Raw genomic sequence first — 26,209 nt, forward strand, 5'->3', positions numbered from 1 at the left:
TGACCGAAGCGATAGCAGGGAAACCTGACTGTGGTAGTGATGTGCAGTTCGCGAACGATTCGTTCTTTTTGAACAACTCTTTTTACCGAGTCGAGAATCATTATTTTTTTGTTTGAACTGCTAGCCACAACGAATCGCAATGAATGACTGATACACATTCCTCCGGCTCAGCAAAGCAGCTCCAGAGACGACCTCAGACCAACAACTGTCTATCACACAGTACCAAAACAGATCATGCTGCGGGCAGCTTAAGCTGCGTTCACACAGGCAGGCCAATTCTGATATTTTTTTTCCACTAATTGGTCTTTCGGCCAATCACACCTGATCTTTTCACGTTAGCCGTTTTTCAGCGCTGATCTGATTGGTCAAAAGACCAATTAGTGAATTGGGATGTCTGTCTAAACGCAGCCGTAGAAACGTATTCTGCTTACAATCGTACTAGAACTGACCACATTACTTTTTATTGCTTTATATAAAATTAACATTTAAAAAATAATCACATTTAATCGCAAAATGTCAATAAAGCCTCTGCAAAATCAAGCATTTTTTGCCACAGACATTACAAAAAAAAACATTGCAAGACCCTGGAGGGACTGACTACACATGCCCTACACTGGGAGGGATGATTTGAGGGGTTTGGGCCAGCTGATGGCATTAAAGCTTTCCAATTCTCACCCACAGCATCCCTACAGATTTGGGGCTATTGCGCCACCTAGCGGACTAAATGGTCCCTGCTGCGGTGGAGAGGGGCTGCAGGGGCAAGGTGTCGGGGATGCTCCAGAGGGATAGGCGTCCGGCTGAATCTCCCTGGACCAGCAGCTTGTGGAAGGGCTCCCGACGGCCGTAGAAGAACCGTGTCACCGGGGGGACAGATGAGCAACTGGAACACAGAACATTAGAACAATGGAAATAGTTTTCTAGAACTCGAACACTGGTATTATCCATAGAAATAGAATGAATAGAACAGGCTTGGAACCTCTAACACTGGCAATTTGCCTGGTACACTCGCAATGTCTGCCTGATATTGTGATTGAATAATTTCCATGGTAATGTAGAATGTTCATTCAAAAGATGTTAACTGATGTGGCTCATGGATTTGGGATGTATTTTTTGTAATATGAGCCGAATCAACAAAATCACAGCACATATTGATGGGTACTTTTAGTTCCTAGTTTGCTCCTTTGTGTATACTCACAACGGCCGCCAGCCCACCCAGTATGCCATCATCGACTTGAATGGGGACTCCCGTTCTATTCATTCTATTTCTGTGGTATTGTCGCTGTGTTCAGGACCATATATATGGCAGGACATCACTCGGTCTCTGGCAAAGCAGAGTGTCATGTAGGATACATAGAGAAGTAACCTACACCGTCCTATATCCATGCCAATACCATCATTAGTGTGACAATATCAAAGTGTAGGTAAATGGCCTAGTCTTAATGACACAGGGGTTGTATTGAGGATGGTAAGGGGTTGTATTGAGGATGGTAAGGGGTTGTATTGAGGGTGGTAAGGGGTTGTATTGAGGATGGTAAGGGGTTGTATTGAGGGTGGTAAGGGGTTGTATTGAGGATGGTAAGGGGTTGTATTGAGGATGGTAAGGGGTTGTATTGAGGATGGTAAGGGGTTGTATTGAGGATGGTAAGGGGTTGTATTGAGGGTGGTAAGGGGTTGTATTGAGGATGGTAAGGGGTTGTATTGAGGGTGGTAAGGGGTTGTATTGAGGATGGTAAGGGGTTGTATTGAGGATGGTAAGGGGTTGTATTGAGGGTGGTAAGGGGTTGTATTGAGGATGGTAAGGGGTTGTATTGAGGGTGGTAAGGGGTTGTATTGAGGATGGTAAGGGGTTGTATTGAGGATGGTAAGGGGTTGTATTGAGGATGGTAAGGGGTTGTATTGAGGATGGTAAGGGGTTGTATTGAGGATGGTAAGGGGTTGTATTGAGGATGGTAAGGGGTTGTATTGAGGATGGTAAGGGGTTGTATTGAGGATGGTAAGGGGTTGTATTGAGGATGGTAAGGGGTTGTATTGAGGATGGTAAGGGGTTGTATTGAGGGTGGTAAGGGGTTGTATTGAGGATGGTAAGGGGTTGTATTGAGGGTGGTAAGGGGTTGTATTGAGGATGGTAAGGGGTTGTATTGAGGATGGTAAGGGGTTGTATTGAGGATGGTAAGGGGTTGTATTGAGGATGGTAAGGGGTTGTATTGAGGATGGTAAGGGGTTGTATTGAGGATGGTAAGGGGTTGTATTGAGGGTGGTAAGGGGTTGTATTGAGGATGGTAAGGGGTTGTATTGAGGATGGTAAGGGGTTGTATTGAGGATGGTAAGGGGTTGTATTGAGGATGGTAAGGGGTTGTATTGAGGATGGTAAGGGGTTGTATTGGAGGATGGTAAGGGCAGGAATGATAGCAGGGCAGCCTACTGTAGCCTTGTTACACCATGGATCTAAAAACCCTAGAATATTATATTCTGCTCAGTGCAAGAAGGGGAAGCTGGCCTTGCAGGGGACAGGATCTCATGCCATGGGAGCACTGGGAGGTGCTGTTAACATTTAGCACTATAAAACATCACTGTGATATTAAGAGGATGCCAAGCTGGAAGAACTGTCTGCTTACTCAACTAGCAACAGGGTTACCTACGGTACAGCACATGCATTGATCCCCTATCCTAAAATATCCCCTAACTCAGTTCTCTGGACAGCAAGGCACTGAATCATCTGGATACAAACCAGCTCGCTAGACAGGATGTTAAATTGTTGAAGAGAAAGCTGGTGCCATGTAAAAAAAAAAGAAAAGAAAAAAGAGACGTCTCAACTTGGGGGGCTGTTTCTTGTTTGCCTACCGATCAAATCTAGCAGGACTGAATATCGATAGTTATGCATGTTGGTTAATGGTCCTCTACTAACTGACCTTTCTCTGGTATGACTCTATACGCGTCCCAAATGACACCCTATTCCCTATGTAGTACACTACTCCACTTCCCATAGGGCTCTGGTCAAAAGTAGTGCACTATAAAAGAGAATAGGGTACCATTTGGGACTCACTCTTTGATTTTTTATTTGACCTATTTACTCTGCTATAATTGTGTACCTTCCTGTAGAGAAAGAGAAAAGGCACAGCGGCAACAAGCCTAACGACAACCTGCCGACCTTGTTTCCAGGAAGTGCAGGAGACTGGGTGGGTCCTAGTTATGTGATTGTCATGGTAACAGAGAGAGATGGGAAGGAACCGGATCCCTGTAATGTCTGTAATGGATGAGAGGAAACACTGTGGCCAGGTTGTGAGGCAGGTAGTCGCATTGACTTATGGGTAAGTCGTCTGACATGAGGTAAATGCTACGAGAGGTACAAGTCAATTAATCAATTAACACTGGGAAGCAAGAGACGGCTAAATTAAGGCCCTCTTGTTTGTAAGAGGAGTAAATCACCATTTAATACCACTGCCTGAATAAAAATCAACTAGGGTCCATCAGAAGTTCACTAGCGTTTACATGAGGCTTACTATAAATGGCCTTTCAACAGGCGTCTAACGTGTAATATTGATGGTTTGTATGGAAGTTAATGGCTAAGCATCTAATAGAGAGAGAGAGCCTTAACACACTCAGCTAAGTGGAGCTGTGCTTCAGGTTCTAATACTGGGAATTTGGCAGCCTCCCAAATGTCACCCTATTTAGCGCACTACTTTTTAAAAATCAGGGACCATGTAGGGAATAGCAGTGGTGGAAAAAGTACCCATTTGTCATACTTGAGTAAAAGTAAAAGATACCTTAATAGAAAATGAATCAAGTAACAGTGAAAGTCACCCAGTAAAATTCTACCTGAGTAAAAGTCTAAAAGTATTTGGTTTTAAATATACTTAAAGTATGGAAAGTAAAACTATGAATAATTTTAAATTCCTTATATTAAGCAAACCAGACGGCACCATTTTCTTGTTTTAAAATCTACAGACAGCCAAGAGCACACTCCAACACTGAGACATAATTTACAAATGAAGCATGTGTGTTTAATGAGTCCGCCAGATCAGAGGCAGTAGGGATGACCAGGGAAATTCTCTTGATAAGTGTGTGAATTCAACCGTCTTCCTGTGATGCTAAGCATTCAAAATGTAACTAGTACTTTTGGGTGTCAGGGAAAAAGTACATTATTTTATTTAGGAATGTAGTGGAGTAAAAGTAGTCAAAAATATAAATAGTAATGTACAGATACCCCCCAAAAACAACTTAAGTAGTACTTTAAAGTATTTTTACATAAGTACTTTACACCACTGAGGAATAGGGTGCGATTTGGGCTGGAGGGTTAATGTAATTTTTATTATTTTGAAGGAGTCGTGTGTTTAGTCTCCGTAATGTTTCTGTGAATTCCAGCCATATCGGAGATACTACAGTTGAAGTCGGAAGTTTACATACACCTTAGCCAAATACATTTAAACTCAGTTCCTGACATTTAATCCTGGTAAAAATTCCCTGTTTTAGGTCCAGTTAGGATCACCACTATATTTTAAGAATGTGAAATGTCAGAATAATAGTAGAGAGAATGATTTATTTCAGCTTTTATTTCTTTCATCACATTCCCAGTGGGTCAGAAGTTTACATACACTCAATTAGTATTTGGTAGCATTGCCTTTAAATTGTTTAACTTGGGTCAAACGTTTTGGGTAGCCTTCCACAAGCTTCCCACAATAAGTTGGGTGAATTTTGGCCCATTCCTCCTGACAGAGCTGGTGTAACTGAGTCAGGTTTGCAGGCCTCCTTGCTCGCACATGCTTTTTCAGTTCTGCCCACAACTTTTCTATAGGATTGAGGTCAGGGCTTTGTGATGGCCATTTAGCCAAAACTTTGGAAGTATGCTTGGGGTCATTGTCCATTTGGAAGACCCATTTGCGACCAAGCTTTAACTTCCTGACTGATGTCTTGAGATGTTGCTTCAATATATCCACATAATTTTCCTTCCTCATGATGCCATCTATTTTGTGAAGTGCACCAGTCCCTCCTGCAGCAAAGCACCCCCACAGCATGATGCTGCCACCCCTGTGCTTCATGGTTGGGATGGTGTTCTTCGGCTTGCAAGCTACCCCCTTTTTCCTCCAAACATAACGATTGTCATTATGGCCAAACAGCTGTATTTTTCATCAGACTCTCCAAAAAGTACGATCTTTGTCCCCATGTGCGGTTGCAAGCCGTAGTCTGGCTTTTTTACGGCGGTTTTGGAGCAGTGGCTTCTTCCTTGCTGAGCGGCCTTTCAGGTTATGTCGATATAGGACTCATTTTACTGTGGATATAGATACTTTTGTACCTGTTTCCTCCAGCATCTTCACAAGGTCCTTTGCTGTTGTTCTGGGATTGTTTTGCACTTTTTGAACCAAAGTACGTTCATCTCTAGGAGACAGAATGCGTCTCCTTCCTGAGCGGTATGACAGCTGCGTGGTCCCATGGTGTTTATACTTGCGTACTATTGTTTGTACAGATGAACGTGGTACTTTCAGGCGTTTGGAAATTGCTCCCAAGGATGAACCAGACTTGTGGAGGTCTACCATTTTTTTTCTGAGGTCTTGGCTGATTTCTTTTCATTTTCCCATGATGTCAAGCAAAGAGGCACTGAGTTTGAAGGTAGGCCTTGAAATACATCCACAGGTAAACCTCCAATTGACTCAAATTATGTCAATTAGCCTACCAGAAGCTTCTAAAGCCATGACATCATTTTCTGGAATTTTCCAAGCTTTTTAAAGGCACAGTAACTTAGTGTATGTAAACTTCTGACCCACTGGAATTGTGATACAGTGAATTTTAAGTGAAATAATCTGTCTGTAAACAATTGTTGGAAAAATTACTTGTGTCATGCACAAAGTAGATGTCCTAACCGACTTGCCAAAACTATAGTTTGTTAACAAGAACTTTGTGGAGTGGTTGAAAAACGAGTTTTAATGACTTCCGGCTTCAACTGTAGATATAATGATAAGATGCTTGTGTCTCCACCCTAACAATGGGATTTATTGTCCACAGAGCGGAACGGTGGGCTGTCAAGCTCGCATCTTTTCATCTCTGTGGATTGGTGGATACATCTTATTTGAATTCTTTTTTAAATAATAGATTAGGGGTGTTGACGTCAACCGCCTGTATTCAATGGAGAGTGAGATGCTATGCTAGCCTCATGAATATGCATAAACCGTCTCGAATTTCAACAGGCACAACTCCGATATAAAGTATTTTTTCTCAAAGTTGCCAGGATGTCACATGTCCTACTTCTATCAGTACAGTAATAACAGCCTAAACATTACAGAACGTATATTAGATCAAATAAAAAAAATCACGTATCAAAACAGCAATAAATGTTCGTCCTGACTAAATTCGACACTCATTGCCCCCCATACAAAAACTCCTTACTTGCTTAATAATTAATTATCTGCTTAACGTGGACATGCAGTGCATTCGGAAAGTATTCAGACCCCTTCCCTTTTTCCACATTGTGACGTTATTCTAAAATAGATCAAAAAGTAGAGGTTTTCTTCATCAATCTACACACAATACCCCATAATACCCCACAATACCCCATAATACCCCATAATACCCCACAATAACCCACAATACCCCACAATACCCCACAATGACAAAGCGTAAACAGATTTTTTTTTAGACATTCCTGCTAATTTATTAAAAATAAAAAACAGAAATACCTTATTTACATAAGTATTCAGACCCTTTGCTATGAGACTCGAAAATTGAGCTCAGGTGCATCCTGTTTCCATTGATCATCCTTGAGATGTTTCTATAACTTGATTGGAGTCCACCTGTGGTAAATTCAATTGATTGGACATGATTTGCAAAGGCACACACCTGTCTATATAAGGTCCCACAGTTGACAGTGCATGTCAGAGCAAAAACCAAGCCATGAGGTCGAAGGAATTGTCTGTAGAGCTCAGAGACAGGATTGTGTCGAGGCACAGATCTGGGGAAGGGTACCAAAAAATGTCTGCAGCATTGAAGGTCCCCAAGAACACAGTGGCCTCCATCATTCTTAAATGGAAGTTTGCTGCCAGGCCAAACTAAGCAATCGGGGGAGAAGGGCCATGGTCAGGTAGGTGAACAAGAACCCAATGGTCACTCTGACAGAGCTCCAGAGTTCCTCTGTGGAGATGGGAGAACCTTCCAGAAGGACAACCATCTCTGCAGCACTCCACCAATCATGCTTTTATGCTGTGGGGTCTGATGAAACCAATAATCATGTCTGGAGGAAACCTGACATCATCCCTACGGTGAAGCATGGTGTTGGCAGCATCATGCTGTGGGGATGTTTTTCAGCAGCAGGGACTAGGAGACTAGTCAGGATTGAGGGAAAGATGAACAGAGCCAAGTACAGAGAGATCCTTGATGAAAACCTGCTCCAGAGCGCTCAGGACCTCAGACTGGGGCGAAGGTTCACCTTCCAACAGGACAACGATCTTAAGCACACAGCCAAGACAACGCAGGAGTGGCTTCGGGACAAGTCTCTGAATGACCTTGAGTGGCCCAGCCAGAGCCTCGGACTTGAACCCGATTTAACCTCTTTGGAGAGACCTGAAAATAGCTGTGCAGCGACACTCCCCATCCAACCTGACAGAGCTTGAGAGGATCTGCAGAGAAGAATGGGAGAAACTCCCCAAATACAGGTGTGCCAAGCTTGTAGCGTCATACACAAGAAGACTTGGGGCTGTAATCGCTGCCAAAGGTGGTTCAACAAAGTACTGAGTAAAGGGTCTGAATACTTAATGGAAATGTGATATTTCAGTTTTATATCTTTAAGGTGGTCCTCTGTAGCTTGTAACGCCAGGGTTGTGGGTTCGATCCCCGGGACCACCTATACGTAAAAATGTATACACACATGACTAAGTCGCTTTGGATAAAAGCGTCTGCTAAATGGCATATTATTATTATTATTATTATTATTATTATTTAATACATTTGCAAAAATTTCTAAAAACCTGTTTTTGCTTTGTCATTATGGGATATTGGGTGTAGATTGAGGGACAAAAAAACAATTTAATCAGTTTTACAATATGGCTGTAACGTAACAAAATATGGAAAAGGTCAAATGGTCTGAATACTTTCCGAATGCACTGTATTTTAGGGTGGAGTAGACCCTCTTGCTTCGTCTCTTCCTCTCTGACCATATGCATGTCTATGGGTTCTAATAGTATGGGTCATAGTTCAGAGGTCAGGTGAGAAGTTCTGAGCATCCTGAACGGACAGCCACAGGGTCAACGCAGAGTTCCACCAAAAAGCTTCTTCTTCTTCTTCTTCTGCTGCTGTCTCTAGTCTAGCACGCACACACTAGCATGAAAACTAGCAAAGATTGATGTGATAAATTAACTCAATCAAAAAATAGTTTAAAACACATTCCAAAAAGGTTTAAGGCAAAGACACTGCAGTGTTTCGTTGGAGAAGGAAGAAGCATTTAAGAACGGCTTCCACTCTCCTTCCACTGGTTTGGTTTGAATGTATCAGATGTAAAATAGGCTACCTGTTATGAAGGTATCACATGTCCTTATCCGTGTCTTGATCTGATATTCAGTGGAAAAGCAGCTTGGGGACTTGGCATGAAGATCTACATTTTATTTTATTTATTGTCATTTAGCAGACGCTCTTATCCAGAGCGACTTACAGGAGCAATTAGGGTTAAGTGCCTTGCTCAAGGGCACATCGACAGATTTTTCACCTAGTCGGCTCGGGGATTAGAACCAGCGACCTTTCGGTTCCTTGCACAACGCTCTTAACCACTAAAGCTACCTGCCGCCCCTGAGGGGAGATTGATGTTTTGGAGATTTTAGTGGGAGGAGCATGGAACCAGGTGATCCAGAGTGAGTTGAGGGAACTGGCCAATCAGAAAGACAGCATTGTAGAGGTGCACACATCACAGGGGCAGGCGTCCAATAACTGTTCAGCTGACCAAACGGGGCTTTAGGAGATTTTATTTTGATTGGCTGATAAAATATATTAATTAAAGCATCCGAGTCAATCAGAATTCAGATCAATGTATTGCCGATCAATTATCATAGAGGTAGAGTCTTCATCAACAAGATAATACATCTGCAAGATTATATTAGTGACATTTTAGGATACCAATTTGTAGTTTGAAATTCATCAACATCAAATATATCATCAAATATGATATTGATCAAATCACTATCGTACTATACATGGGGCACTAAATGTTGTGTAATTGCCCCATACCACCACACTAAGCTATCACATCTTGCCATCCCGGTCTGCATGCTTCTTCTGCGAACCTCTGAGTGCATGCGGTGAATCTGTGACTGAGAGCCGAGGGCTCCCCCTGCTGGACAGAGCCTGTGTGTGTGTGCGCCTCTCTCCTGCTGTACACTGCAGCACAGAGCTTACTGGTGCCTCTAGAGGCTGCTGGTAGAATAGCAGCTCTGGGGTGTAGGGCTCCAATGGAGCTCCGCTGGCAGGGTGGCACAGCACCACCACGTCTACCCCCTCTCCAGACTCCTCACGCCCTCCGATCAGGGCCAAGGCAGGGTAGGGAGGGAAACAGACACATAAACAAAAGAGCAAAAGAACATGAACAAAAATGAAAAAAAATTGAAAAAAAAGGTACAGACCGCAAATTAATCTAAATCTATACAGAGAAGACTACGCAAACTCCGAAATTAAATACAGAACGCACTAGCCGGGTGGGTCCCCCCAATCTGTTTGTGCCATCTTGCCATGTCCTTGTCACACACTGCCATGCCAAACATTATCATGTTTGGCGAGAAAGCATTAACAGATTGGCACCCAGGCAAACAGAACACCACAATATAAGACAGGAAGAGAACATTGACGAAGAACATAGGACACATTGGTATCTAGTTAGAGGACTGACACTGGCAGTGGCTCTCTTCTACCCACTGAGAGCATGTCCCATTAAAATGGGGTGGACAGCGTTTTGTTGTGCAAAAAGTATTTCATTACTTCCAAACAGCTGGAGGCAGTATGCATTTTGGAAACATATACTTCATTGTTTGAAACCTGAACGTTTTACTTCATATTATTAGGTATGTCTTACCTTGCTTCAAAGTAAAAATCTGACCATACAAACGTGGAGACAATTATTTTATAGACTTCCATGCCATTGAAACCAGTAGCCTATTTCACTGATGTTCTATTGGCTTTCAAAATCAACGTTCTTTCATTATCCAACAGCCAAAGGCACAATCGTAGTCATATTAGCAACCCATGCTTGTTTTTTAATCTTCAGATCTTTCAAAATTTCTAACGGATATTTTTATCTCTGTCACATGAAACCGCTCGCATGTGCGGTGCCCTTTGACAACGGTACGTTCCTGTGAATTGCACGATGGAACGAACATTCGCTCGTAGCCTACTGCCTTGTGTGCATTGCTGCGCATATAATATGAAGCGATAATAGTTGGTCGACGTTTTAAGTTACGTTCTGATCTGTTGCATCAGCCTCGTTGCATTTGAACGTTTTTTTTTCAAATGTAGGCCTACTGGATGTACAGTGTGTGTGTGTGTGTGTGTGTGTGTGTGTGTGTATATACAGTGGGGAGAACAAGTATTTGATACACTGCCGATTTTGCAGGTTTTCTTACTTACAAAGCATGTAGAGGTCTGTCATTTTTATCATAGGTACACTTCAACTGTGAGAGACGGAATCTAAAACAAAAATCCAGAAAATCACATTGTATGATTTTTAAGTAATTAATTTGCATTTTATTACATGACATAAGTATTTGATCACCTACCAACCAGTAAGAATTCCAGGCTCTCACAGACCTGTTAGTTTTTCTTTAAGAAGCCCTCCTGTTCTCCACTCATTACCTGTATTAACTGCACCTGTTTGAACTTGTTACCTGTATAAAAGACACCTGTCCACACACTCAATTAAACAGACTCCAACCTCTCCACAATGGCCAAGACCAGAGAGCTGTGTAAGGACATCAGGGATAAAATTGTAGACCTGCACAAGGCTGGGATGGGCTACAGGACAATAGGCAAGCAGCTTGGTGAGAAGGCAACAACTGTTGGTGCAATTATTAGGAAATGGAAGAAGTTCAAGATGACTGTCAATCACTCTTGGTCTGGGGCTCCATGCAAGATCTCACCTTGTGGGGCATCAATGATCATGAGGAAGGTGAGGGATCAGCCTAGAACTACACGGCAGGACCTGGTCAATTACCTGAAGAGAGCTGGGACCACAGTCTCAAAGAAAACCATTAGTAACACACTACGCCGTCATGGATTAAAATCCTGCAGCGCACGCAATGTCCCCCTGCTCAAGCCAGCGCATGTCCAGGCCCGTCTGAAGTTTGCCAATGACCATCTGGATGATCCAGAGGAGGAATGGGAGAAGGTCATGTGGTCTGATGAGACAAAAATAGAACTATTTGGTCTAAACTTCACTCGCCGTGTTTGGAGGAAGAAGAAGGATGAGTAAAACCCCAAGAACACCATCCCAACCGTGAAGCATGGAGGTGGAAACATAATTTTTTGGGGATGCTTTTCTGCAAAGGGGACAGGACGACTGCACCGTATTGAGGGGAGGATGGATGGGGCCATGTATCGCGAGATCTTGGCCAACAACCTCCTTCTCTCAGTAAGAGCATTGAAGATGGGTCGTTGCTGGGTCTTCCAGCATGACAACGACCCGAAACACACAGCCAGGGCAACTAAGGAGTGGCTCCGTAAGAAGCATCTCAAGGTCCTGGAGTGGCCTAGCCAGTCTCCAGACCTGAACCCAATAGAAAATCTTTGGAGGGAGCTGAAAGTCCGTATTGCCCAGCGACAGCCCCGAAATCTGAAGGATCTGGAGAAGGTCTGTATGGAGGAGTGGGCCAAAATCCCTACTGCAGTGTGTGCAAACCTGGTCAAGACCTACAGGAAACGTATGATCTCTGTAATTGCAAACAAAGGTTTCTGTACCAAATATTAAGTTCTTATTTTCTGATGTATCAAATACTTATGTCATGCAATAAAATGCAAATGAATTACTTAAAAATCATCATAAAAATCAATCAATGTGATTTTCTGGATTTTTAGATTCCGTCTCTCACAGTTGAAGTGTACCTATGATAAAAAATTACAGACCTCTACATGCTTTGTAAGTAGGAAAACCTGCAAAATTGGCAGTGTATCAAATACTTGTTCTCCCCACGGTACATAGGCATACAGAGGCCCATTATCAGCAACCATCAGTCCTGTGTTCCAATGGCACGTTGTGTTTGCTAATTCAAGTTTATCTTTTTAAAAGGCTAAGTGATCATTAAAAAACCTTTTTGCAATTATGTTAGCACAGCTGAAAACTGTTGTACTGATTAAAGAAGCAATAAAACTGGCCTTCTTGAGACTAGTTGAGTATCTGGAGCATCAGCAATTGTGGGTTCGATTACAGGCTCAAAATGGCCAGAATCAAATAACTTTCTTCTGAAACTCGTCAGTCTATTCTTGTTCTGAGAAATGAAGGCTATTCCATGCGAGAAATTGCCAAGAAACTGAAGATCTCGTACAACGCTGTGTACTACTCCCTTCACAGAACAGCGCAAACTGGCTCTAACCAGAATAGAAAGAGGAGTGGGAGGCCCCGGTGCACAACTGAGCAAGAGGACAAATACATTAGTGTGTCTAGTTTGAGAAACAGACACCTCACAGGTCCTCAACTGGCAGCTTCATTAAATAGTACCCGCAAAACACCAGTCTCAACATCAACAGTGAAGAGGCGATTCCGGGATGCTGACCTTCTAGGCAGAGTTGCAAAGAAAAAGTAATATCTCATACTGGCCAATAAAAAGAAAAGATTAAGACGAGCAAAAGAACACAGACACTGGACAGAGGAAGATTGGAAAAAAGTGTAATGGACAGACGAATCGAAGTTTGAGGTGTTCGGATCACAAAGAAGAACATTTGTGAGACGCAGACCAAATGAAAAGATGATGGAGGAGTGCTTGATGCCATCTGTCAAGCATGGTGGAGGCAATGTGATGGTCTGGGGGTGCTTTGGTGGTGGTAAAGTGGGATATTTGTACAGGGTAAAAGGGATCTTGAAGAAGGAAGGCTATCACTCCAGTTTGCAACGCCATGCCATACCCTGTGGACGGCGCTTGATTGGAGCCAATTTCAGGACAATGACCCAAAGCACAGCTCCAAACCATGCAATAACTATTTAGGGAAGAAGCAGTCAGCTGGTATTCTGTCTATAATGGAGTGGCCAGGACAGGCACCGGATCTCAACCCTATTGAGCTGTTGTGGGAGCAGCTTGACCGTATGGTACGTAAGAAGAGCCCATCAAGCCAATCCAACTTGTGGGAGGTGCTTCAGGAAGCATGGGGTGAAATCTCTTCAGATTACCTCAACAAATTGACAACTAGAATGCCAAAGGTCTGCAAGGCTGTAATTGCTGCAAATGGAGGATTCTTTGACGAAACAAAAGTTGGAAGGACACAATTATTATTTCTATAAAAAATCATTATTTCTAACCTTGTCAATGACTCCATTTCCTATGCATTTTGCTATAAATCATTATTTCTAACCTTGTCAATGACTCCATTTCCTATGCATTTTGCTATAAATCATTATTTCTAACCAAGTCAATGACTCCATTTCCTATGCGTTTTGCTATATTTCCTATTCAAACTCATTTCATGTATGTTTTCATGGAAAACAAGGACATTTCTAAGTGACAAACTTTAGAACGGTAGTGTATACACACACACACACACTCTACCGGTCAAAAGTTGCCAAGAGTGTGCAAAGCTGTCATCAAATCAAAGGGTGGCTACTTTAAAGAATCTCAAATATAAAATATATTTTGATTTGTTTAACACTGTTTTGCTTACTACATGATTCCATATGTGTTATTTCATAGTTTTGATGTCTTCACTATTATTCTACAAGGTAGAAAATAGTAAAAATAAAGAAAAACCCTGGAATGAATAGGTGCGTTCAAACTGTTGACTGGTACTGTATTTTTGGGATATATACATTTACATACATTTTAGTCATTTAGCAGACGCTCTTATCCAGAGCGACTTACAGTTAGTGAATACATTTTTATTTTTTTTATACTGGCCCCCCGTGGGAATCGAACCCACAACCCTGGCGTTGCAAACGCCATGCTCTATCAACTGAGCTACATCCCTGCCGGCCATTCCCTCCCAATGGGCCAATTGTGCGCCGCCCATGAGTCTCCCGGTCGCGGCCGGCTGCGACAGAGCCTGGATTCGAACCAGGATCTCTAGTGGCACAGTTAGCACTGCGATGCAGTGCCTTAGACCACTGCGCCACTCAGGAGTACATATATCAACCCACAACTGTTTGGAATAGGGCTTTTTTTTCCCCCTCGCACAGAAAGACAAGCTGACCAATAGAATAGGTCAACTTTTTTTACTATGGGGGATAGTAGATTGACATAGGCTAGTGATTTTGCTGTTCGTTACTCGTCTTGTTGGCGGAGGAAAAGTAAATGTGGGCAGTTATTCTAACATTTTCAAAGTGAGCTTTGGAATTCGGTATGAAGGACGCACGCCGTTGCATGTTCTGTTAAGAATAATAGCCATAATCTAAATGTGATTTCTGTCATCCTGACCACCGTGGGTGGGACGACCTAATCAGGTTATACACCCAAAGCATACGGGTCTGGTAAATTACTCAAATGTCCATTAAATTAAAATGCTGACTGTCAAACTGACCGGTGCAACATTTTCATAATGGAAACCCTGGTGTATGTATGTCTGTGACTGTGTGTGTTAGGGTGATGGATGAAAGGGTGGAGTAGAGGAGTGACCTGTTTGTCTGTGCGGTCTTCGATGACGTACACCAGAGGAGGGATGGAGCCCTCGGCAGTCTTCCCTACATCAGTATGGAAGTGCTCACTGGCAGGCAGGCAGCTGGGAGGGAGGGAGGGAGAGACAGGGACATACAGAGGTCATCTGAGCTCAGTTGTCTCCCACAGGACAGTACTAACAACTCAGAAACACAACAACAACCTTTAACATCCCTCCATCTACACAATCGACAGAACTACAACTAGAAAATCATTTACCATCGTAACCGTAAACAAAAATAGCCCCTAACCTAGCAGGGAAACGTACAGTTCCTACCTCAGAAAGGCTTAGAAAGCAGATCATGTCCTGTCACAGAAAAATGAACAGCCTTTCTGACTAATGGTTTCCCTGCAACCCCCAAACCAACTACAACTAAAACCAGTTAACTACAAGAGAAAACCTCAGTGTCAAATAGGGATATAGGCTACAAATGTCAAATACCAAAAGGTTCCCAATACCACTGACCATTTCAACCCAGAAAAGAGAGAATACCAAAAAATCATTTTAGTTTCTATAGTATGAGCATGGTTGAAACATGTCTCCCCGGCACACTAGTTCCCCCCCACAGTATAGGGATAGAAAAGTATAGGGGTTAATGAACACAAGTGCATCCCAAATGGCACCCTATTCCATATATAGTGCAGTAGCTTTGACCATGGCATGTGTTCATAAAGCGTCCCAGAGTAGGAGTGACTCTGTGGATAAGGGGCCATTTGGGACGCAGCAATAACAACTGACTCCTATACTCTGTGTTCCTCCTCCTGGCACACACACACACACACACACACACACACACACACACACACACACACACACACACACACACACACACACACACACACCTCCTCACCTAGCAGGCAGTTTGTAGATGTAGCTGACACCCACACCAAAACTAGAGTTCTGCACGGCTCCGTATTTTTGGAGCCGCGCCAGACACATCGATTCCAAGCCCCAACCGATATATCCGACATCAGGGTTGATTTTTCTCCGCAACCCAACCGCATACAATTGTTTTCCGAGAGCCGATCCGTGACACGCCAAATAACATACATTTATAAAAATTGTTTTTATGACTCCAGAGCAGTAGGCTATACCCTGCATGAATTAATTTGTCTGCATGTCTATTCAACATTTGGACAAAAGGAAACCATGCCATGAATTAGGAACGATAGGGCCTATCTTCTCATTTTAACAACGTGATGAGGCAGACAGATCACAACCTGATGAGGCACACAGATCACAACCTGATGAGGCACACAGATCACAACCTGATGCGGCACACAGATCACAACCTGATGAGGCACACCGATCACAACCTGATGAGGCACACCGATCACAACCTGATGAGGCACACAGATCACAACCTGATGCGGCACACAGATCACAACCTGATGAGGCACACAGATCACAACCTGATGCGGCACACAGATCATAACCTGATGAGGCACACAGATCACAACCTGATGCGGCACACAGATCACAACCTGATGAGGCACACAGATCACAACCTGATGAGGCACACCGATCACAACCTGATGAGGCACACCGATCACAACCTGATGAGGCACACCGATCACAACCTGATGAGGCACACCGATCACAACCTGATGAGGCACACCGATCACAACCTGATGAGGCACACAGATCACAACCTGATGCGGCACACAGATCACAACCTGATGCGGCACACAGATCACAACCTGATGCGGCACACCGATCACAACCTGATGAGGCACACCGATCACAACCTGATGAGGCACACCGATCACAACCTGATGAGGCACACCGATCACAACCTGATGCGGCACACAGATCACAACCTGATGCGGCACACAGATCACAACCTGATGCGGCACACCGATCACAACCTGATGCGGCACACAGATCACAACCTGATGCGGCACACAGATCACAACCTGATGCGGCACACAGATCACAACCTGATGCGGCACACAGATCACAACCTGATGAGGCACACAGATCACAACCTGATGCGGCACACAGATCACAACCTGATGAGGCACACAGATCACAACCTGATGAGGCACACAGATCACAACCTGATGAGGCACACAGATCACAACCTGATGAGGCACACCGATCACAACCTGATGAGGCACACAGACAACTCAAATTGCTTTGAAAAAGAGCCTTCTAATTAACCTTCTACTTACCTAATGAAAGCCTATTGCCGACATAACAAAACAAAGCCTTTACATTCAATATTGATTAGATAATCAAATAGTTTAATTGAAACTTAAACAATTCCCCAGAATCAAATAGGGATATAGGCTACAAAAGTCAACTTGATATGGCCATGCGTCTAAATGAACGAAAGCCAGAATTATTGTAATAATTAACTGAATTATCGTAAACAAATACCTGCTTGCACTTTTGCAGGCTATGTATCCATCTGCCGGGTTGTTTTCCTCCTTGTCCACAATGACTCCAAAATCCTTCTAAACCGGGACTTCCCTCGCTCAGCACCTGTTTCCACGACGGTAGAACCTTTCACAGCCTTTCTTTCTATTTCTCCTGTTAAGTAAGCCATATTCGTGGGAGCTTGGAGTCAGGGGAAATAAACTTGCCAACGTATTGTCGCGTGGCGGAAAGGACCATCGTGCTCTCTGCACATGGACAAATTAAATGTTTCAGCACCACGCAAATAGGCCTATTAATGGACAGTTCCCTGCTCCACTCTCTTGCTGCGCGGCTGGTAACCTAGGCTGTGTCCGACCTGAATTATAATTGTTCTGAACTGTGAGCCGACCCGCAGGTCGAAATAATGTTGTTTTCATTGCACCAGCCAGCTGATTTTTTTGCGGGTCAACCGCAGGGAACCGTGGGTATCCGGCCTGATGCAGGACTCTAACCCACACACACAGTGTATTCCTCACCTGGCAGGGAGCTTGTAGATGTACGAGCATCCGTCCTCGGTCCAGATGATGACCTTGTCAGCAACGATGAAGTCTCCTCCTGTCCAGGACTGGTCGTTCTCACTGGGCACCGAGCACAGCAGGGAGTAGTCCCCTGCATCAAACACCTGACACGTAGATAAACATTGATAAATACACTGAGTGTATAAAACATTAGGAACACCTGCTGTTTCCATGACACAGACTGACCAGGTGAATCCAGGTGAAATCTGTGATCCCTTATTGATGTCACTTGTTAAATCCACTTCAATCAGTGTAGATGAAGGGGAGGAGACAGGTCAAATAAGGATTTTTAAGCCTTGAGACAAGTGAGACGGATTGTTTATGTCTGCCATTCAGAGGGTGAATGGGCAAGACAAAATATTTAAGGGACTTTGAACGGGGTATGGTAGTAGGTGCCAGGCGCACCAGTTTCAGGGTGTCAAGAACTGCAACGCTGCTGAGTTTCTCAAACTCAACCGTTTCCCGTGTGTATCAAGAATGGTCCAGAATGGTCCACCACCCAAAGAACATCCAGCAAACTTGACAACTGTGGGAAGCGTTGGAGTCAACATGGGCCAGCATCCCTGTGGAATGCTTTTGACACCTTGTAGAGTCCATGCCCTGACGAATTGAGGCTGTTCTGAGGGCAAAAGGCGGGGTACAACTCAATATTGGAAGGTGTTCCTAATGTTTTGTACACTCAGTGTATATCATGGACAGCTTGGGGTACTCGGTCTACTAAAGGTACTAAGTCTACTAGGTCTACTAGGGGTACTAGGTCTACTAGAGGTACTAGGTCTACTAGGGGTACAAGGTCTACTAGGGGTACTAGGTCTACTAGGGGTACTAGGTCTACTAGGGGTACTAGGTCTACTAGGGGTACTAGGTCTACTAGGTCTACTAGGGGTACTAGGTATACTAGGGGTACTAGGGGTACTAGGTCTACTAGGGGTACTAGGGGTACTAGGTCTACTAGGGGTATTAGGTCTACTAGGGGTACTAGGTCTACTAGGGGTACTAGGTCTACTAGGGGTACTAGGGGTACTAGGTCTACTAGGGGTACTAGGTCTACTAGGGGTACTAGGTCTACTAGGGGTACTAGGGGTACTAGGTCTACTAGGGGTACTAGGGGTACTAGGGGTACTAGGGGTACTAGGTCTACTAGGGGTACTAGGTCTACTAGGTCTACTAGGGGTACTAGGGGTACTAGGTCTACTAGGGGTACTAGGTCTACTAGGTGTACTAGGGGTACTAGGGGTACTAGGGGTACTAGGGGTACTAGGTCTACTAGGGGTACTAGGTCTACTAGGGGTACTAGGGGTACTAGGGGTACTAGGGGTACTAGGTCTACTAGGGGTACTAGGTCTACTAGGTCTACTAGGAGTACTAGGGGTACTAGGGGTATTAGGTCTACTAGGGGTACTAGGTCTACTAGGGGTACTAGGGGTACTAGGTCTACTAGGGGTACTAGGTCTACTAGGGGTACTAGGTCTACTAGGGGTACTAGGTCTACTAGGTCTACTAGGGGTACTAGGTCTACTAGGGGTACTAGGTCTACTAGGGGTACTAGGTCTACTAGGGGTACTAGGGGTACTAGGGGTACTAGGTCTACTAGGGGTACTAGGTCTACTAGGGGTACTAGGTCTACTAGGGGTACTAGGTCTACTAGGGGTACTAGGTCTACTAGGGGTACTAGGTCTACTAGGGGTACTAGGGTTAATAGTCTACTAGGTCTACTAGGTCTACTAGGGGTACTAGGTCTACTAGGGGTACTAGGTCTACTAGGTATACTAGGTATACTAGGTCTACTAGGGGTACTAGGTCTACTAGGGGTACTAGGTCTACTAGGGGTACTAGGGGTACTAGGTCTACTAGGGGTACTAGGTCTACTAGGGGTACTAGGTCTGCTAGGTCTACTAGGGGTACTAGGTCTACTAGGGGTACTAGGGGTACTAGGTCTACTAGGGGTACTAGGTCTACTAGGGGTACTAGGTCTACTAGGGGTACTAGGTCTACTAGGGGTACTAGGTCTACTAGGTCTACTAGGGGTACTAGGTCTACTAGGTCTACTAGGTCTACTAGGGGTACTAGGTCTACTAGGGGTACTAGGTCTACTAGGGGTACTAGGTCTACTAGGTCTACTAGGGGTACTAGGTCTACTAGGGGTACTAGGTCTACTAGGGGTACTAGGTCTACTAGGGGTACTAGGTCTACTAGGGGTACTAGGGGTACTAGGTCTACTAGGGGTACTAGGGGGACTAGGGGTACTAGGTCTACTAGGTCTACTAGGGGTACTAGGGGTACTAGGTCTACTAGGTCTACTAGGGGTACTAGGGGTACTAGGTCTACTAGGTCTACTAGGTCTACTAGGGGTACTAGGTCTACTAGGTCTACTAGGGGTACTAGGGGTACTAGGGGTACTAGGTCTACTAGGGGTACTAGGTCTACTAGGGGTACTAGGTCTACTAGGGGTACTAGGGGTACAAGGTCTACTAGGGGTACTAGGTCTACTAGGGGTACTAGGTCTACTAGGGGTACTAGGTCTACTAGGTCTACTAGGGGTACTAGGTCTACTAGGGGTACTAGGGGTACTAGGTCTACTAGGGGTACTAGGTCTACTAGGGGTATTAGGTCTACTAGGGGTACTAGGTCTACTAGGGGTACTAGGTCTACTAGGAGTACTAGGGGTACTAGGGGTACTAGGTCTACTAGGGGTACTAGGGGTACTAGGGGTACTAGGTCTACTAGGGGTACTAGGGGTACTAGGTCTACTAGGGGTACTAGGTCTACTAGGGGTACTAGGTCTACTAGGTCTACTAGGGGTACTAGGGGTACTAGGGGTACTAGGTCTACTAGGGGTACTAGGTCTACTAGGTCTACTAGGGGTACTAGGTCTACTAGGGGTACTAGGGGTACTAGGGGTACTAGGGGTACTAGGTCTACTAGGGGTACTAGGTCTACTAGGGGTACTAGGGGTACTAGGGGTACTAGGTCTACTAGGGGTACTAGGTCTACTAGGTCTACTAGGAGTACTAGGGGTACTAGGTCTACTAGGGGTACTAGGTCTACTAGGGGTACTAGGGGTACTAGGTCTACTAGGGGTACTAGGTCTACTAGGGGTACTAGGTCTACTAGGTCTACTAGGGGTACTAGGTCTACTAGGGGTACTAGGTCTACTAGGGGTACTAGGGGTACTAGGTCTACTAGGGGTACTAGGTCTACTAGGGGTACTAGGTCTACTAGGGGTACTAGGTCTACTAGGGGTACTAGGTCTACTAGGGGTACTAGGTCTACTAGGTCTACTAGGGGTACTAGGTCTACTAGGGGTACTAGGTCTACTAGGGGTACTAGGTCTACTAGGGGTACTATGTCTACTAGGTCTACTAGGGGTACTAGGTCTACTAGGGGTACTAGGGGTACTAGGTCTACTAGGGGTACTAGGTCTACTAGGGGTACTAGGTCTACTAGGGGTACTAGGGGTACTAGGTCTACTAGGGGTACTAGGTCTACTAGGGGTACTAGGGGTACTAGGTCTACTAGGGGTACTAGGTCTACTAGGGGTACTAGGTCTACTAGGGGTACTAGGTCTACTAGGGGTACTAGGTCTACTAGGGGTACTAGGTCTACTAGGTCTACTAGGGGTACTAGGTCTACTAGGGGTACTAGGGGTACTAGGTCTACTAGGGGTACTAGGTCTACTAGGTCTACTAGGGGTACTAGGGGTACTAGGGGTACTAGGTCTACTAGGGGTACTAGGTCTACTAGGTCTACTAGGAGTACTAGGGGTACTAGGGGTATTAGGTCTACTAGGGGTACTAGGTCTACTAGGGGTACTAGGGGTACTAGGTCTACTAGGGGTACTAGGTCTACTAGGGGTACTAGGTCTACTAGGGGTACTAGGTCTACTAGGTCTACTAGGGGTACTAGGTCTACTAGGGGTACTAGGTCTACTAGGGGTACTAGGTCTACTAGGGGTACTAGGGGTACTAGGGGTACTAGGTCTACTAGGGGTACTAGGTCTACTAGGGGTACTAGGTCTACTAGGGGTACTAGGTCTACTAGGGGTACAAGGTCTACTAGGGGTACTAGGTCTACTAGGGGTACTAGGGTTAATAGTCTACTAGGTCTACTAGGTCTACTAGGGGTACTAGGTCTACTAGGGGTACTAGGTCTACTAGGTATACTAGGTATACTAGGTCTACTAGGGGTACTAGGTCTACTAGGGGTACTAGGTCTACTAGGGGTACTAGGGGTACTAGGTCTACTAGGGGTACTAGGTCTACTAGGGGTACTAGGTCTGCTAGGTCTACTAGGGGTACTAGGTCTACTAGGGGTACGAGGGGTACTAGGTCTACTAGGGGTACTAGGTCTACTAGGGGTACTAGGTCTACTAGGGGTACTAGGTCTACTAGGGGTACTAGGTCTACTAGGTCTACTAGGGGTACTAGGTCTACTAGGTCTACTAGGTCTACTAGGGGTACTAGGGGTACTAGGTCTACTAGGGGTACTAGGTCTACTAGGGGTACTAGGTCTACTAGGTCTACTAGGGGTACTAGGTCTACTAGGGGTACTAGGTCTACTAGGGGTACTAGGTCTACTAGGGGTACTAGGTCTACTAGGGGTACTAGGGGTACTAGGTCTACTAGGGGTACTAGGGGGACAAGGGGTACTAGGTCTACTAGGTCTACTAGGGGTACTAGGGGTACTAGGTCTACTAGGTCTACTAGGGGTACTAGGGGTACTAGGTCTACTAGGTCTACTAGGTCTACTAGGTCTACTAGGGGTACTAGGGGTACTAGGGGTACTAGGTCTACTAGGGGTACTAGGGGTACAAGGTCTACTAGGGGTACTAGGTCTACTAGGGGTACTAGGTCTACTAGGGGTACTAGGTCTACTAGGTCTACTAGGGGTACTAGGTCTACTAGGGGTACTAGGGGTACTAGGTCTACTAGGGGTACTAGGTCTACTAGGGGTATTAGGTCTACTAGGGGTACTAGGTCTACTAGGGGTACTAGGTCTACTAGGAGTACTAGGGGTACTAGGGGTACTAGGGGTACTAGGTCTACTAGGGGTACTAGGGGTACTAGGGGTACTAGGTCTACTAGGGGTACTAGGGGTACTAGGTCTACTAGGGGTACTAGGTCTACTAGGGGTACTAGGTCTACTAGGTCTACTAGGGGTACTAGGGGTACTAGGTCTACTAGGGGTACTAGGTCTACTAGGTCTACTAGGGGTACTAGGTCTACTAGGGGTACTAGGGGTACTAGGTCTACTAGGGGTACTAGGTCTACTAGGGGTACTAGGGGTACTAGGTCTACTAGGGGTACTAGGGGTACTAGGGGTACTAGGTCTACTAGGGGTACTAGGTCTACTAGGAGTACTAGGGGTACTAGGTCTACTAGGGGTACTAGGTCTACTAGGGGTACTAGGGGTACTAGGTCTACTAGGGGTACTAGGTCTACTAGGGGTACTAGGTCTACTAGGTCTACTAGGGGTACTAGGTCTACTAGGGGTACTAGGTCTACTAGGGGTACTAGGGGTACTAGGTCTACTAGGGGTACTAGGTCTACTAGGGGTACTAGGTCTACTAGGGGTACTAGGTCTACTAGGGGTACTAGGTCTACTAGGTCTACTAGGTCTACTAGGTCTACTAGGGGTACTAGGTCTACTAGGTCTACTAGGGGTACTAGGGGTACTAGGGGTACTAGGTCTACTAGGGGTACTAGGTCTACTAGGTCTACTAGGGGTACTAGGTCTACTAGGGGTACTAGGGGTACTAGGTCTACTAGGGGTACTAGGTCTACTAGGGGTACTAGGGGTACTAGGTCTACTAGGGGTACTAGGGGTACTAGGGGTACTAGGTCTACTAGGGGTACTAGGTCTACTAGGAGTACTAGGGGTACTAGGTCTACTAGGGGTACTAGGTCTACTAGGGGTACTAGGGGTACTAGGTCTACTAGGGGTACTAGGTCTACTAGGGGTACTATGTCTACTAGGTCTACTAGGGGTACTAGGTCTACTAGGGGTACTAGGGGTACTAGGTCTACTAGGGGTACTAGGTCTACTAGGGGTACTAGGTCTACTAGGGGTACTAGGGGTACTAGGTCTACTAGGGGTACTAGGTCTACTAGGGGTACTAGGGGTACTAGGTCTACTAGGGGTACTAGGTCTACTAGGGGTACTAGGTCTACTAGGGGTACTAGGTCTACTAGGGGTACTAGGTCTACTAGGGGTACTAGGGGTACTAGGGGTACTAGGGGTACTAGGTCTACTAGGGGTACTAGGGGTACTAGGGGTACTAGGTCTACTAGGTCTACTAGGTCTACTAGGTCTACTAGGGGTACTAGGGGGACTAGGTCTACTAGGGGTACTAGGGGTACTAGGGGTACTAGGTCTACTAGGGGTACTAGGGGTACTAGGTCTACTAGGTCTACTAGGTCTACTAGGGGTACTAGGTCTACTAGGTCTACTAGGGGTACTAGGGGTACTAGGTCTACTAGGGGTACTATGTCTACTAGGGGTACTAGGTCTACTAGGGGTACTAGGGGTACTAGGGGTACTAGGTCTACTAGGTCTACTAGGGGTACTAGGTCTACTAGGGGTACTAGGTCTACTAGGGGTACTAGGGGTACTAGGGGTACTAGGTCTACTAGGTCTACTAGGGGTACTAGGTCTACTAGGGGTACTAGGGGTACTAGGTCTACTAGGGGTACTAGGGGTACTAGGTCTACTAGGTCTACTAGGTCTACTAGGGGTACTAGGTCTACTAGGGATACTAGGTCTACTAGGGGTACTAGGTCTACTAGGGGTAGTAGGTCTACTAGGGGTACTAGGTCTACTAGGGGTACTAGGTCTACTAGGGGTACTAGGTATGCTAGGGGTACTAGGTCTACTAGGTCTACTAGGGGTACTAGGGGTACTAGGTCTACTAGGGGTACTAGGTCTACTAGGTCTACTAGGGGTACTAGGTCTACTAAGGTCTACTAGGGGTACTAGGTCTACTAGGGGTACTAGGGGTACTAGGTCTACTAGGGGTACTAGGTCTACTAGGGGTACTAGGTCTACTAGGGGTACTAGGGGTACTAGGTCTACTAGGGGTACTAGGGGTACTAGGTCTACTAGGGGTACTAGGGGTACTAGGGGTACTAGGGGTACTAGGTCTACTAGGGGTACTAGGTCTACTAGGGGTACTAGGTCTACTAGGTCTACTAGGGGTACTAGGGGTACTAGGGGTACTAGGTCTACTAGGGGTACTAGGTCTACTAGGTCTACTAGGGGTACTAGGTCTACTAGGGGTACTAGGGGTACTAGGTCTACTAGGGGTACTAGGTCTACTAGGGGTACTAGGGGTACTAGGGGTACTAGGTCTACTAGGGGTACTAGGTCTACTAGGTCTACTAGGAGTACTAGGGGTACTAGGGGTATTAGGTCTACTAGGGGTACTAGGTCTACTAGGGGTACTAGGGGTACTAGGTCTACTAGGGGTACTAGGTCTACTAGGGGTACTAGGTCTACTAGGGGTACTAGGTCTACTAGGTCTACTAGGGGTACTAGGTCTACTAGGGGTACTAGGTCTACTAGGGGTACTAGGTCTACTAGGGGTACTAGGGGTACTAGGGGTACTAGGTCTACTAGGGGTACTAGGTCTACTAGGGGTACTAGGTCTACTAGGGGTACTAGGTCTACTAGGGGTACTAGGTCTACAAGGTATACTAGGGTTAATAGTCTACTAGGTCTACTAGGTCTACTAGGGGTACTAGGTCTACTAGGGGTACTAGGTCTACTAGGTATACTAGGTATACTAGGTCTACTAGGGGTACTAGGTCTACTAGGGGTACTAGGTCTACTAGGGGTACTAGGGGTACTAGGTCTACTAGGGGTACTAGGTCTACTAGGGGTACTAGGTCTGCTAGGTCTACTAGGGGTACTAGGTCTACTAGGGGTACTAGGGGTACTAGGTCTACTAGGGGTACTAGGTCTACTAGGGGTACTAGGTCTACTAGGGGTACTAGGTCTACTAGGTCTACTAGGGGTACTAGGTCTACTAGGTCTACTAGGTCTACTAGGGGTACTAGGGGTACTAGGTCTACTAGGGGTACTAGGTCTACTAGGGGTACTAGGTCTACTAGGTCTACTAGGGGTACTAGGTCTACTAGGGGTACTAGGTCTACTAGGGGTACTAGGTCTACTAGGTCTACTAGGGGTACTAGGTCTACTAGGGGTACTAGGGGTACTAGGTCTACTAGGGGTACTAGGGGGACTAGGGGTACTAGGTCTACTAGGTCTACTAGGGGTACTAGGGGTACTAGGTCTACTAGGTCTACTAGGGGTACTAGGGGTACTAGGTCTACTAGGTCTACTAGGTCTACTAGGGGTACTAGGTCTACTAGGTCTACTAGGGGTACTAGGGGTACTAGGGGACCTAGGTCTACTAGGGGTACTAGGTCTACTAGGGGTACTAGGGGTACTAGGTCTAC

General features: G+C 45.4%; 1 pseudogene across 1 annotated transcript in view; it reads right to left on the minus strand.

Moving 5' to 3' along the window:
• LOC311135797 (WD repeat-containing protein 7-like) overlaps nucleotides 1-26,209 on the minus strand; it is a 112,753-nt pseudogene that overhangs the window by 67,357 nt on the left and 19,187 nt on the right. The window contains exons 8-10 of the transcript in view: nucleotides 17,712-17,857; nucleotides 14,775-14,877; nucleotides 732-880 (exon numbers count right to left, since the gene is read on the minus strand). The product of the transcript in view is annotated as a WD repeat-containing protein 7-like (transcript). The remainder of the gene's footprint in view (nucleotides 1-731; nucleotides 881-14,774; nucleotides 14,878-17,711; nucleotides 17,858-26,209) is intronic.

Source organism: Coregonus lavaretus (assembly GCF_964263955.1).
Source record: "Coregonus lavaretus genome assembly, chromosome: 10".
NCBI classification, from domain to species: Eukaryota; Metazoa; Chordata; class Actinopteri; order Salmoniformes; family Salmonidae; genus Coregonus; species Coregonus lavaretus.